The sequence below is a fragment of the Lissotriton vulgaris genome, chromosome 6 (genome assembly GCF_964263255.1).
Source record: "Lissotriton vulgaris chromosome 6, aLisVul1.2, whole genome shotgun sequence".
NCBI classification, from domain to species: domain Eukaryota; kingdom Metazoa; phylum Chordata; class Amphibia; order Caudata; family Salamandridae; genus Lissotriton; species Lissotriton vulgaris.
In genome coordinates, this window is record NC_141694.1 from 987,075,899 (window position 1) to 987,088,742 (window position 12,844).

General features: G+C 41.0%; 1 protein-coding gene across 1 annotated transcript in view; it reads left to right on the forward strand.

Annotated features, from left to right (window-relative positions):
• The window catches only part of TMEM200A (transmembrane protein 200A), a 673,457-nt gene that overhangs the window by 343,181 nt on the left and 317,432 nt on the right, over window positions 1-12,844 (forward strand). Inside the window, exon 4 of the mRNA XM_086927022.1 lies at window positions 2,062-2,197. The gene's annotated coding sequence lies outside the window, so the exon portion shown is untranslated. The remainder of the gene's footprint in view (window positions 1-2,061; window positions 2,198-12,844) is intronic.

Genomic DNA, 12,844 nt, shown 5'->3' on the forward strand with positions numbered 1-12,844 from the left:
TCCAGCTAGGGCTTGCTCGGCTGCCACTATGTCCCTCTCAAAGATCTTGCGGACTCCTGCTGGAAGACAGATACAGGTTCCTCCCGCAACTACATTAAAGGCATTCTATTCTAGCATATTGGTGGACGCTGCATTGTGGTTTTCAGCAAAGTACTGCCAGATGCATCCACCCTGCTCTTCCTGGAACACCGGGTCCTCAAGAGAGTCCTGCAACAGTTTCCAAGTGGGTGTGGGAGGCAGGGGGGCCCATTTAAGGTCCAGGATGTGCGCACCCTGATTAGAGAATATTTGTCCTAGGTAGTCTGCATGCAGAATAAGGGGTATCAGTGTGGGAGGGCAGAGAAAGTGGTTGAGCTGCATGTGCAGGCTATGCAGGATGGAATGGAAGGAGTAGAGCCGAGATGTAGGGTGCTGGATGTCATGTGCCACTCACCTGAATACCCAATTCATTCTGTTTTGGTGACAACTGAACCCAAACCCCTCTGAGGACTGCCTGCAGTGGCAGTGAACCGTATTTACACAGCACCTTAAGAAGCCCCAAAGGGAAGGGGGAATGGGAAGGAAACAAAAGAAAAAGAGGCCACACTGCTACTGTAGACCACCTCTAATAAGCTTGCATCTGTATTGGGACTGGATCAATGGTGTGAGGGTTTTCTCCAGTGTTCATGTATGTCTAGGCTCTCTGGATGTGGGTAGACTGCAAGAAGAGAGATAATTAGCCCTTCTGGAAGATAGACATCTTTTAGATATATTCATATCAAATCATACTAGACAGGGCTCTCTGTAACACTACACGTGGGGCAGGACAACAATCTTTTATCTAGAATCTCAAAAGTAACTGTAACACACAAAGGCCTGGTGTTAGTCTTGCAGTGATGATATATGGCATGCACTCAATACCAACCCCCCCCCCCTCTTTACATGCTAGGCAAACCCACTTTTGCATCAACTGCACAAGTCACGGGGGGAGACTAGTAAACCATGATATTGTGATCATCAACAGGGTCAAAGACTCACTGAGCACCTATTAAAATAAAGTTGTGACAATAAACAATAAGGAAATTACTATACACAAGTCTTTTTGTTATTGTAACAATAATTGACAATACAAATCCAACGAAATGTACAAGATAATGGGCCAGATGTAGGTGGGCAAATACCGGCAGTAACAGTGAAATTCATGAAATTTCACCGTTACCGACCGGTATTTAGCCATGTGGTATGTAGGGAAGGAATAGGTCATAAGGAATCGCTAAATACCGATTCCTTAATACAGATTCCTTATTGGCCTTGCATTTAAGGAATCGATAATACCGATTACTTAAATGCAATGTAGGTAGCACTTAAAACAGTGCACCTCTGCCTTAACAAATCGCTATCTACCACCAACTTCAAGTTGCTGTTAAGTAGCGATTTCCTTTCAAAAAGCACTTTTCTGCTTTTTGAAATGTGCCATGTGGCAAACATCCATGCCCTTAGGGCATGCATGTGTGCCACATGTGCATGCATGCACATTTCAGGGGTGCAACAGCGTGTCCTTTGGACCCTGCACCCTTGAAATACCTCCTGGTATTACCGATTCGAATCAGTAATACCGAATGCCTTCACATTCATTCCTATGGGCCTCCAAGCCCATAGGAATGAATGGGTAGCTCTTCATTATTACCGAATCTCAATTACCGATTCTGTAATAACAAATATTAAGAATTCTGTACTTTTTACCGAATTCTTACCTTCATCTGAAATACCGATTTCTAAATACTGAATCGGTAAAATTCGGTATTTAGGAATCAGTATTTCCCCATTACCTACATCGGGCCCAATGTTCTTTATTAGTTGTGCACCATTATTCAATAGAGCTGTGTGAACAATCAGCTTAATGTTTATAGCAAGTTCAGCACAGTATATGCATTTTTCCTGTAGGGTACTCACACATGCATAAAATAAAGAAAGATTGTCCCTCTATTGTTATAGTGTCCTATTCAGAGGCGCGGAGACCGCAAAGAGCGTCACAGAAATACCAGCTTGACTTTTCTTTTGATGTTTTTTACTTTTCTGCAGGGTTTGCACTGCAGATATGCTGATGCATAACGAGGGACAGAAGCCGCCAGCCAAACGGAAGTAGGAGGTGTTGCCAGGGAAACAAAACACTGCGACCAAGAGTATCGTTGTGGGAGGAAATCCAGGAAGAGTCCAGGTAAGTGGGATCTCAACGAGGTCAAGCACATGAGGTTAGTCTAGGTGCCTTAAATAAACCAGCATCCAAGCAGCCGCACGAGTGAGTTGTGATAGCAACGTGCAACCGTTGAGCTGGCCATGTGTGTGTTTACGTTTGTGGAGGCACTTGCAGATTCACGCAGTTCCACATTGATCGACATGTGATTTGCCATGAACAACGAATATAAACAAAAAGTACAGAAAACACTACCACTGCCAACATGGATTGAAATATACTAAATAGTGCTACCGCGTTCACCATGGATTGAAATTAACTTAATATAAATGGAAATCAATGCATGTATTATCCACCACCGCTACATATATGACACAATACACGAAATGAAGATTAATGTCTTTGTATTTTCTGTGCCAATCATGGTATCTGAAAAGCGCAAACATGAGTCTGCAATGGCAGGAGGAAGCAGAGTTATGACACTGGGACCGCCATGCGTCTGTGAGCTTCCATTGGCATATCAAGGTTCAAAAACAATCTACCCGCCCATGTGGGGGGAACAAGGTAGAGGAGGATGGGATCTGTCCAGGGCGATTTCAATCACGCAGTTATAACTCCACCCAACACCAAGGGTCGACTCAGTGCTGTGGGCAAGAGCCTCGAAGAGGGTATCCCAGAAGGCTCCCTGTTCAGCATTGGGTGCATCTATGATTCCGATTAGAAATGGTCCACCATCTAGGCAGCCTTCAAGGAGGGTGCAATGGTAACCTTTGTCAATTGTCCTGCTGGTTTCCTGAAAGGAGACCCCTGAGACATAGCCACACTAGGAAGCCACATGTGTACGCCAAGTAGGTCGTGGTGCAAAAATGTCCTCCAAATGCCAGCGCAAACACTTCAGCTCCAAGGCTGTGACATGTGTCTCTTGTAGAATGATAACATGCACCTGCAGGATGCCACGTTTGGGAGGTAGGGGATGTGTAAGGGATACTGTGTCAACTGGGGAGGGAGAAAATCCTAATCCAATGCTGAGAGCTTACCACAGCCGGTGGTACTTGCAGAGCATATTCTTCTCCCAATAGTGTATTGGTGGGGGAACCCTAATCGTGGGCCACACATGGGATAGCCCAAAAGCCCTTTTAAATGTAGGATCTGAGGTTTGCAGTGGGGGGGGGGGGGCAAGGGGCCCTTCTAGTCATCAATGTTGATGGTATTGGCCCCCAAACTTGTGGTGGCTTGTATCGCCCATTGGCGGGCAGCATTGGTTTGTTTTAGGTTGGGAGAACCAGTCAAGGACACCCAGGATGCCTCAATCGACACCTGGGCTCAATTGGAAACAGTTGCCTGCAGGTGTAAGTCCACCCAATTCCAGGCCTCCCTGGCATCAGTAAAATAGACGGAGGAGCCATTGGGAATGGCCTTGAGTTGGGCGGGAAATAGGAGTGAGTACTGCACCCCTCCGCTGTTGGAGAGGCTGCTTGATGGCCAGAAAGGCAGTACTCTGGTGCTGGAAAGCCCAGGTATAGTCGGGAAATAGCATAATGATTTTGACCTTGAGCTGGATAAGTTCTGTTTTTCTGCTCCCAGGAAGAATGGCGTGCCAGAGTTTTTCCAGCATGGGGCGGGGAGGGGATCCCGGTGGCAGGCACCTCATTGGGATGTGGTGCACGCTCTTGAGAGAATAGAAAGGTGTGGTCTCCGACGGTGTAGTGAAGGTTTGAAACCATGTCTCAAGTAAGCAAGAGGGTCTGTTTCCTCAATTCCCTCTGACACCCCCTGAAATAGAATATTACTCCTGTGGGAGTGGCACTCCAAATCCTCCACTCTATTCTCAAGGCACAGGACGTGGGACTGGTTGTCTTTTGCAAGTGGTTACAGGGTGGTCAGGACCTTTTCACCTTCAGAGACTTTGTCCACAAGTTTGCTGTTGTCTTTACACAGAAGGTAAGATCCGTGGATAGGGCGCCAAACCTATCCTCCATGATGAATAGTTAATGGCAACCAGTACCTTGTCCAACTTTTGTGGCATGGAAAGGAGGGTGGTATCTCAAGGTATAAGGTTTCCCAGGGCCTCCAAGTGTGGGTTTGCAGGGGTGAGGCCACTGCGGCAGATCAGAGCAGGCCCATGTTCAGTGACCATCCTTTGTGTGGGACAATACCACTCGATGAGAGGACTGAGCTGTTTCATGTGTCAAAGTCGAGGGGTTGCAAACCACAAGCAGACCTGGGGGTCTGTAGGCCAAAAATTCTGGCCTATTGTCTCAACCTCAATATGGTAATGGAGATGCCCAAATAAATTGGGTAAATGTGCAGGAAAAAAGGAGGAAACTCACGCATGAGAACACGGTATAGTGCAAGTAAAACAAGATCCATATCGCCTTTATGTGGATTGCCATCAAATGGACTCAGTGATCAGTCATATAATATGGTCATCCAGCTCATGGTATGGTATATCCCTTGATCATATGGAATGAATACCATCCAATCTTATATGGACTGGATCTAGTCCACTAGCACATATGGACCGCCATAGAAAAGATAATCAATGATGGCTCTGGTAAGTGAAAAAAGCAGTGCAAAGAAAATGACAATATGGTGTATTAAAATAGAGTGATGAGTCCAAAAACTCTTTTTATTAATGAAATAGACATATCCCCTAATTAAAAACGGAACAGTGCAAACAACAGTCCGACCAAATAGCTGTCGGAAAAAGGGCCAACATGTTTCAGCCTATCGGGCTGATAGTCCCTCAGCTTTCATCAGGGCCTCTGCTCTCAAAATGCTGCTACTGCCAAATGTGTGAAAAAATAATAAAGAAATGGTTGAAAAAGAATACAACCTTACAGATGCTACTCCTCCGAGACAGTGGATGCAGAGTCACATTTACATCAAATGTAAATCAAAAATAAATTTATCATTATTTAAATAGTGATGCAATGCACTGTACGAAATTGCCCATGAGCACAATGTCTCCTTTATCATCCAAAATTTCATATAAATTCATCTCACCCAACTGTGCGGGGGATGGACCTCACCTCACTTGGACAGTGCTCAGGATAACGAGGCCCCGCTCTGTGAAAGAAAAAGGCAAACAGAGTTTGCTCAAATTGAAATTGTTCTGTATTTAATTTGTGACACAAGGTGTCATCTGATAACAGCTTATTAAGATGACTCTTCCAAGGAGTTTTTTGTGGTGTTCCTCACTCCATGTTAGCGGAGGATGGGTCAGAGATCCTCCGGATTCTCACTGGGGGAGCTGGCTGGGGCTATCGATATTTGTATTTGCACTTTTTTTTCTTCTAACTGCTGTTCTTCTGCTTTCCTCTATATTTCTCTCTTTCCACCTGGATCATGTCTATGTTATGTAGTAGTAGGTATAGCTTGTTGGTGTGTTACCAGAATACCCATACTCTTCACAATTCAGACATACAGTAATATCCATGAGGTCTATGAAGATCTCTATAATAGTTGCTAGATTAAGAGATCATAACAACTAACAATATTCAGACATTCAAATTGCTCTTGTTGAACACGAAGGGTCTAAACCAAGCTGAAACAAATATTTGATTACTGCCATGTGCTCGGAGGAGATGTCATACTACTTCAGGAAACAAGAATCGGTTCTAGAGAAGCAGGCAAATGTAAGTATACATGGTTTGATGAAAATTGGGGTTAGTATCAAAGGGGCATATGTAGGTAGGCGTATGCGATTCGCAAACGCCGGAATTCACAGAATTCCGGCGTTTGCGAATCGCAAACGGTGCTTTGGTATGTAGGTGCATATTAGCAAAATAAGGAATCGCAGAAATTGCGATCCCTTATTTTGCTCAAGCATTTAAGGAATCACAATTTTGCGATTCTTTAAATGCTATGTAGGAGTGAATTTTAAAATGCGATTGTGGCTTAAGGAATTGCAAAATACCACCTACTCTAAGTAGATGGTATTTTGCGATTTCCTTTCAAAATGCATTTTTTGAAAAAATTCAAAGTGCCATGTGGCGCACAGACATGCCCTTGGGGCATGTATGTGCGCCACATGTACTTCAAGGCACATTCCAGGGGTGCAACAGGTGTCCTTTGGACACCCTGGCACCCTTGGAATTGCGATTCTCAAATTGCGATTTTCTCATAGAAAATCGGGATTTGAGAATTTATCCCCATTCATTCCTATGGGCCTCTTAGCCCATAGGAATGAATGGGACTCTCATTCCTTAATTGCGATTCACAATTTGCGAATCGCAATTAAGGAATGTTAGAGATTCGCTAAAAAATGCGAATTATTACCTACATTCCATTTTGCTTTTCTCAAATAGCGATTCCTTAAAAATTGCTATTTGGGAATCGCAAAATGGAAATTACCTACATTTGCCCCATAATCTCTAAAAGGTCTAAAAATCTCTAAAAAGCCATTACTGCCACGCTCCATCAACTGTAAAAATTAGATAGGCGGATGATTGTTTTGGTGCAGAAAAATAATACTGAATTTCTATTTATCAATAATATTTATACACAGAACAGTGATGACCCTGAATTCTGTTCCTCTCTAAATAAAGTAATTTTGGAGTTACCACAAAACAATGGTATAATACTAGGGGGAGATTTTAACCTTCCACTGGATGTACTTTTAGATTGCTTATCAAACGTCAAATTTAGATGCACTAGAGTTCATGCCCAAATTGTGAATCTGTGTAAATCGCACAAAGTGTACCGAGGATTCATAATCCAACAGAAAGCAATTGAACATTTTATTCACAACTCCACAATTCTTATGAAAGAATGAATTACCTTTTAGTAGAGGATTGACTCCTTTAACAATCTTTGTCTCCGAGTATTGAACCAATAATACTTTCATTAGAAACTGTAGCAAATAATACAGAAAGATATCAGTCACTGTATAAATGATTATAGTTTAGGGGAGACCCAGCCTGAACTTTTTTGGGATGCTTTTAAAGGCCCTATTAGAGGGTGTATTCTTAATCTGATGGCTGCAAAAAATAAGATCACCAGTGCTTAAATAACTAAGAACTCTAGATTAATGATCTAGAACTGTAACTCAGTCACACCAAAGGCTCTTCTGCCATGCCGGAACTGAAAAGCCTTGTATATGAATTTAACAAAATTGTGAGCCATCGGGCAAGTGAGAAAAGTAGAAAAAAATGATTGAAAAATACAATGCAAGATGATGTACTTCCAATTACCTAAAATTTGGAAAGAATGAATTGACAATCCCCTCCATAAGTAACCACACCAGATTAAATCTTACCTCCTCAATCGACATCCTAGAGGCATTCAAAGACTTCACTTCAAATTTGTACGGCCTGATAAAGGCATTGACATTAAAAGCTCTGAGTATTTCCTGAATATTTTCATGACAATTGTGGCTCCCGAAATTGGATAAAAGCTCCAGAGAAAACCTCAGTAACCTCATTTTACAAGCTGAAATACTAAAAGCTGTTCAGTGTCTAAAATGTGGGTACTCTGTCTGTCCGTACAGCTTCAGTTGTCACTTTTTCAAGTGTTATGCTCAATCAGTACTAATATCTTTACTTAATCTTTTTCTTGCATTTTGGCAAAAAGGGGGATATTCATGGGTCCGCCTCTAAAGCAACAATAGTTGTAATACCAAGCTGGATTTCTCAAAAGAAGGGTGGCATATGACAGCATAAGAATCTTCAGTCAATCCTAGATAAAGCAAAATCGTTTAACTCACCCACTGCAGCTATATCTTTAGATGCTGAAGAGGCCTTTCATAGTTTCCTGGACTTTTCTGAGCACCTCTACTGAGGAAATGGAAAATCTTCATTCTCAGGGGTCCTACTAATATCAATAAAGAACTTGGCACAGAAGCTGAAATATGAAAAGATATCTTTATTAAACCTAATTAAGTGAGGCCACGTCACACAGAAGCCGTAGCAAATGAATGAGGTAGTCTGAGGAATACAGAGAACAGAGGCCTTTTATATGTTTTAGTGTTACATGACTCAGCACAAAAGTAAGGGGCAGTCCTAGCTTTTGCAAGCATGCAAAAAACCCAACATTCCTTCTTACACAAGCTGGGTAAACCCATAATAAAAGACCACATCCCATATCGTAAACAGGTCATAAAAAGAAGGAACAGAAACAGATGAGAGGTAGGATAAGGGGTGTGTGTGTGCATACCAAACTTTACAATCTCCTGTGCTCTGATCCTTAATCTTGCTCAGATACTGGGCAAGGAACTGGTCTAACAAGGTCAGCTTCAGGCAACAGGGTCAGTTCACTCAGGTCATCCAGCAGTCAGCTAAAGTCATCAGCCTATGTGAGGGCAACTACAAAATGGCTGCCATGCACAAAATGGAACCCATGGTTCAGAACAAAATCTTCAAATACACAGTGAATCCATCAGTGTAACATGATGAAAACACTCATACTTGCTGAGCTCACTGTTTACGGTTCGCTGTTACCAAATTCGTAACAGAACCACAACCTTTATGACCCAGGTTCAGAATTCACGGAACCTCAGACCCCCCTTTTGCCCTTACATAGGCAATAACCTAAACTCATGTCAATCTGAATCCAAGTCTATATTCATCAGATCCTCAAGATGTTGCTGGAGCATAATCCTATTGCTTAGCAACTCTCTCAGGACAGGTCTCCTTACAAATGTAGTAGCACAAAGGCCACATATGGCAGGACAAAATAGGGAATACCTCTATCTGTAGTAGGTGGCATAAGATCACACACCCAACAATTAGTGATGTTCACTACTAACTGGTGTTGATGCAGAAGCTGTACAAAATAATTGTTTACGAATTCTGATCTTCTAACCTGCTCATGTTCAGGAAAAGGGTGAAAAGAATGCAAGGAAGCAGTAGTAGGAAAAGACATAGGTTGGGAAGTGGGTGCAGAAGTCAATTGAGTAGAAAAAACAATCCCACCCATAAACGACATCGTCATGTTTAAAAAAACACTAGAAAACACGTTATTAAGAACATATAGACAACAGGAGAAAGTAGTGACCACTATTACAAACGATATTATATTTTTTCACAACCCTAAGCAGAAAGCAAATCCTAAAATTATCTAGTAACATTTTATGACTCCTATGCATTTCAGTAACTTATTCTATGTTCAGGTGAAACAGTGGTCATCCTCATTAATGCTCTGAGGTGAAAAAGGGGATACATTTCCACAGAAAATGGACTTTATTCTGCTTTTACCAAACAGAATACTACTTTAAAATAATGCCAGCAAAACAATAACAATCAGTCTCCTAACATCTAGTCTATACAATCACACGGAAACCTCTTGTGAAACCAACTATGCCCAGAGTCCGTTCACAAAGCCTCTCTGGCAGACTTCTATTGTCCATCAAATCTTCTTTTGTTGTTTTCTTTCGCATGGGCCTCTTCATTGAGGCCTTTCATGTAAATGGTGCTTCTCAGTATCCGTTCGAGTGCCCTCCTGGCAAACACTCATAGCTCATTTAAAAGTCTCAATGTCTCAATGCAGTGCACCAGTATCTCTCCTCTGCGGCAGACACTACAGATATTGTGTTCTTCATTGGTCATGGGCACAGATCATCTTGTGCAGACCCGGGAACATTCTCAGGCTCCAACACTCATCATTCAGTGTCAGAGGACGCTCAGGCTGCTCTTTCATGGGCACCAGAATGTAGTGCCTTTTGCCAATCTTGGATCCGCTGGTGCACTGCACTTCTGTTGGAGCAAAGGAAAAGGGGGGTGCGTGTGGCCAAATCTCAGGCCAAGGGGCTCAAGGGACTGCACACTGTCAGAGGTTACCAGCACATGACAGGCGCTCTTTTGCACTGAAATTCTGGTTCTGTGATGTCCAATGCCGTCTGATGGAGCAAGTGCGATGCTTTAAACAGTTCATTGTATAACAAGGGGACTGCAAACAGGTGGCCTGCGATCTTCAAAGGAGTGGCCACACACCATGGGACAATTCTGGTCTAGAATACACTGTCATTTTCAAAAAGCAATACAAAATAAAAAGGCAGTAGGCAAAACAGTGCCTTTAGGCTTTTCAATTGGGTTTCCGTGTGAGAGCATATCCTCCATCATCTAAGGGTAGATAGCGACATGAGAATTCTATCTAAATGGATGTCTTTACACATAGTGGCATTGTCTAATGGGGTAAACACATTTTTCTCTCTCTGATTACATATAGGTTTTCCCTAATTCCTTATCTACAACACCTCAAAAGAGAAATTGCATAATACATATTATCAGGGACATGTAGATACCTCACTTTAATAATTGTGCATCGGGTGGACTATACAATACAAAAGCTAATGATCAAAATGTGGAAACAAAAGACAAGAACTAGAGAGTCCTGGTATTTCCATGATTTGGAACACATCTAATCCACCAAAAATTAAAGCAGCAGAAAAAAGGAACTAAAAACCACTTTAGAATAGGCATTGAATTTGTCATATTAAAAAAAACGTAAGGTGTCTCCTATTGGGGTGGAAAACTTATCTTACTATAGTATTGAGTCAGTTAACCAGCCCATCACTACCCTGACAGTTAGACTGGGAAACATCAAAGTAGGCCTAAAGAAAATTCTTAAAAAAACAGTCTGGTCACACAAAAGGGAATTATACATAATATGGGGGTCCCTGGTACATTATTGCAATCTGGAAGTGTGAACCTGAACAATACATCAATAATAAAAAAAAAAGCTGACTAGTGAAAGAAATATGGAAAAGAGAAATGGGACTAGGTCACAGCTAAAATCCCCAATAACTAGGCATGATGCGAGATCGGTGAAACCTGGTTTCCTTTATGGTACAAAGCCATACACTACTTAGGAAGCAGAACAAAACTGAGTAATGTAATATAGAAATTAAGTCACCATGTGCAAGAGCCACAGATCTATAATTTTATCCTTACGTCCAATCAGGATACATAAATTTAGGGCTGCCTGTTCCTTTAAGGGAAGAGGGGGCAAGTGACACATTTTAATCCTGTATATCTCTTTTATTTTTCTTGAATATTATTTATAGCCAAATTGACATACACTGGTGAAGTGTTGTCTGTGTCGCACACAGTTATGAAAAATCATATCTGTGAAATTTTGCAAACAAACCCAACTGTTGTACAGCGATACACATCGTCATGTATATCCCCTCACAACACAGGTAAACTTGTAATAGTATCAAAAGCAGCAACATAAAACAAAAAAATGCATAACCCACATGTCAAGTCATCCGATATACTTGCTGTATATCAAGCACGAAAAGCATAGACAAAACAATAACATATGTAAGTGAGCGGTGACGCACAATACCATGTCCCAAAACCCAATATTCGGGCCATTCGGACCTTCTTAATTTGTCAGGTTTAAAATCCTTACCCTCCTTTTGACAGTAGATCACTAGTTAGTGGATATCTGCTGTCAAATACAACTTTCTAACATACAGGACCAGCAAGAACAAATCATGATAGGACCAAATACACAAACATAAAAAACATATGAACATTTCTTTCCAAAGGAGTTATGCAAAAACACATCTCCTTTCAACCAACCAAACTCACGTGTCTTGACAGCTTTAAATCACCCAGAACAATCCATGAATCATCTGTAGGCAGAAGCAAAAAAAAAAAAACTTACACAACACACAAAAGAGAAACATTTATCATAACAAACAAATATCAATTACAACTTTTAATCAGAAGACAAAACATGATACACATTAACAAACACAAAAATAAATTTCCATTACTTAACTGTTACCATCTTTTCAGTCAGCTTGCAACATCAAGCCACCTTAGTTTTGCCTGCAGAGCATTTAACATGATGTTGGGACTTTCAAAGAAACCTTTTTTATATTTCCCTTTGGAATTAAGTTCTTTAATTTTATTGATGTTCTTATGGAGAAACCAGAAACCCCACCTTTTAGAGGCCTGTTTAGCAAGGTCATTCTGCATTCCACAGAGACAAGGCCCTAATTTAAAATGTCACAAATGTCAACATGACAGCCTCTTCCATTGTTTATAGGGAAACTAAAGATAGCATCTCAGCGTGACTTCACAGAACCTTAATAACACACATACCAGTTTTTAGAACAAATGCTTGTTGCAGTGGTACTCATTTCATCTACCTTAAAAGGATCTCACTGGGTCATTTAAAAGGAAAACCCCAAAATGGGGACATCCTGCAAATTTGTATTATACCTACATGTATGCATTTACTGAAGCCTAAAGCACTTTAAAGCTATTATAAATGGCAAGAATGCTGTTTTAAATGGTCTATTTTACCCAAATTCTACCCAAATTCGACTTTGACATTAGGGGCACTTAAAAATAAATATCCTATAATTGTTTTACATATTAATCATCCTCAGAATGTTCTCTACGAATTGCAGATATTGGACATTAGACATATCCCATGTAAATCCTTATAAAAATGAGTTTTGTACGCCTGCGCAAAGTGAAATTCCATATACTAATATTCTCATTATGCAGTGTAACACAACTTAAATTAAATTATAATGCTAGGAGGTCACAGTATGAGCATTAAGCTTCATGAATAGTAAAAAACGAATTTTGTAGCACTTATTTTTAATAATTATTTTTTAAAATGTATTAATTATGTTTAATAAACCCAATCATTTTTGATAATTCCACATATAAAAGTGAGCTGCATCCCTTGCCTATCATTTTAGATGCA